The sequence below is a fragment of the Sinocyclocheilus grahami genome, unplaced genomic scaffold, assembly GCF_001515645.1.
Source record: "Sinocyclocheilus grahami isolate Dianchi unplaced genomic scaffold, SAMN03320097.WGS_v1.1 scaffold747.1, whole genome shotgun sequence".
Taxonomy (NCBI): Eukaryota; Metazoa; Chordata; class Actinopteri; order Cypriniformes; family Cyprinidae; genus Sinocyclocheilus; species Sinocyclocheilus grahami.
The window spans coordinates 1,428,399-1,431,709 of record NW_015505926.1 but is presented as its reverse complement, the minus strand read 5'-3'; positions in this window follow the sequence as shown (position 1 = coordinate 1,431,709).

Sequence of the window (3,311 nt, the reverse complement as noted above, 5' to 3'; positions counted from 1 at the left end):
GACTTTTCATGGAAACCCTAAAGTATCATAACAGCTTGTGGAAAATGAGCATCCAATGTCCCCTTTAAGAGTCATTTGTTCACGAATCACATTCCCAGCTAACAGGTAACATTCTCAGAACTTTGGCTAACTTTGAGGCAAGGTTCTCTTAAAGTTGTGAACAAACATTCTTCCAGGAACATTAACAGAATGTTAGGTCATTGTTATCAGGTCTTAATAATGTTCTCAAAACATTAGCACAGAAATGTCATGCATCATTCATGGAATGTTTTTTTTTCTCGGAAACGTTTTAGATGCACATTCGCATCTTTTAAAAATGTTACTACTTGTTTCAGAATGCTCAGAGTACATTAAAAAGTTAGAGTTCCATAATGTTTACAATATAAAATGGGACGCTTCCTTAATTTTTGCATAACATTTTTTTTAAATATAAAAAACAGGATGTTCTATATGCTAAGAAATCATTTAGAAATAACTTTTAGAAATAACTTAATAGGAACATTTGCTAAATATTCTTAGAATATATTTTTGACACTCTGGCACGCATTTTAACAAAATGAAATAGACAAAGTTTTCCCAACTAGATTGTAATGATGCTAAGACACTTTCTGTTGCATTTGTGACACTATTATTCCCAGTATGGCGGCCTGCATAGCTGTATTTAGCACTACAGCACAGCTGTATTCTGCTGATGTGCGAACATAACTTTTGAGATCCCACTCAAGACACCTTGTTTTGTTGAGCAGCTTCTAATTAAAGAGTTTCTACTTGGAACAGTATTTTATCCCATAAAAACGACACATATACTTACCCGTATTATGATGCTTGTGTTCATAAATAACACATATAGTTTTCAAACTCTTCCGTGAAGAGCAGGATGCAAGGACCTGTGTGTATTTGTGCCTCGGCCCTCTCCTCGCATTCCTCTGTCCAGTCCAAACCAAACCTTTTTTGGGGAGCGCAGTATAATTTAGCCGCTATATTTATAAATGGGTAAATTTTCTTTCCTGTTTGCTTTTATTCCAGGTCAGCAGCATAAAAAACGGCTGTCGCTTTCCCACGTGTTTGACTTTAAAGTGAAAGATGGGCAGATGATATGAGAGGAACACACATAGATGTTGGCATGTCAGGATGAAGAATGGGATACTTTAGGCTTTAATGCCTACCCTGGATGAACTGATATTTAGCAAATGTTTGGATCAGCGACATATGGTCAGCTCTGGGAACTGTCAGGCACCATGACAAATTTTTATTGTAAATGTCTGTTTGTAGTCATTTCAAATATCTTTGAAATATGTTGCCTCAGACCTAGACAACAAGTATGAATGTTCACAGAAGATGATTGAGGAGTAGCCAAGGGGAACGGCAAAAGCATCCATGCTCATTACTATATAGAGACACAAAGGACTCAACGGACACATTTACATGAACAACGTTTGTGTGGGATCCCTCTAAGCTTAATGAGAGTCTTTACTGTGAGTTTGCTACACATAAATAGGAACTGAGGCTAGGTTTTTTTTACCTATAGGTGTCCCTCAATTCATTGTTCATCTTTGAATGACAAATGTTATAACAGATATAATCTAACTTAGAAATAAACAAAAAAATAAGTTGGATGCATAGAATAAAAATACATTATATTATATTATATTATATTATGCCTGCTGTAGTGTTGTTACAGCAGACATGATCTAACTTCATAAAGTCCATGGGAGGTCTTCTTGGATTCATAGGATAGAAAATATATAATATATTATATTGTATATATTATAATTATATTGTAATCTTACTGTCTTAGTTGTATCTAGTATTTCTCTTAAAGTTGAGGACAAACACAAAAGACAAAGTTTAAAGAAATTTAAATGAGCTACTTTTGTGTAAAAATATTCTTCTGGGTAGTTTTTTTCCCATTTGATCCAGTAATTGAAACTGTTTATTTCCATTTTATTGAGTATCTGGGATTTTGAACTCTTTTCATACCTTTTCAATCTTCACTTTTGACTTATGTTGTTGAGGGAACATATTTGAATGTGGCTGTAAATTGTGACGGCAAGACATTGAGTTTCTCTCTTGGGAAACATGACATTCTCTGACATCTGGCTCCTCTCACTCATCCACGTGTGTTTCTTCCCAGCATGCATAGGGAATACTATGGATTAAAGTGTTGTGACTCACTTGTGAAGACAATCATCTATGATGGCAGTGAGATTTACTGAAATACTTTCCCCAGCTGGTTGGATTTAAAGGATAATTGTAATGTTATGTTGCTTGAGATATCACATTCAGTGTGAGGTATTGATTCAGAGTTATAGTTCAGGATGCAGTTTGGCTTTAGGGTGTTGATTTGGGTTTAGAACAGGTGTTGGCTTCAATTTTAGGCCTCGGTTAGATCAGTTTCAACACACGGGCCAAGGTTAAGTCAGAAACTGACAGGTGGGGGGTATGTGGCTGAACAGGGTTTGCGGTTTAGGTTACAGGCCCATGTTTAGGGTATAAGCATGGTCCTCTGGTGGGTTCTGCGGACCCCAGATCCTTAACCACATCTTAGCCCCAAAATGTCTGGTGACGTCACAGGACTCAGCTGAAGACATTGAGAAATTACATCATGAGTGGCTCCCCACCCTTTTAGTCACACACACAAACAGGGACTGTCAGAAATATCCCCTCCTACCTCCTTCCTGTCTAATGAATGGCTTGTTTTAAGATATGTTTTAAGAAGGCCAGTTTGAGTTTTTCCACCACCACACACCGTCTGACCAGACCTGTCCTACAGACAGACTCACCGCTTGTCTCTTTAGTTTCCCCTTCGCTTAATTTTTTTTAAATGTCAGAAGATGATACCAAAAAATGTTTTTAACATCAAACAAACTTCTTTATGCGCGTTTGAGTAATAGTACTTTTAGTACTTTTGAGTAATGTTTACATGTCCATGTTAAAGCTTTTAGTGTTTCTCAGGAAGGGCATGTCCAGTGCTGAATGATGTATTCATATTCAGATGGCAATGTTACAATATTTTCCCAAACCCCCAAATAACACCCTAGTTCCATCCTGTTCCTTTGATGTACTTTGTGAAATCTGTTATAATTATTATAAACAGAACTGAGGAAATGGGTTGTGGGCTGAACTTGAAGAAAGGACATAGAGTCTTATTAACATTGTCCTTTGCGTAATTAACACATTCAGCTCCAAACAAACTAAAGGCTCTGTGTGTGTCACACTCAGAAAAGGATATACACAGTTACATATAAAAACAGTTATGTCAAATGAAATAAACAATGATTAAATCTCTTTTTGTCTCTTCCTCACTCAGG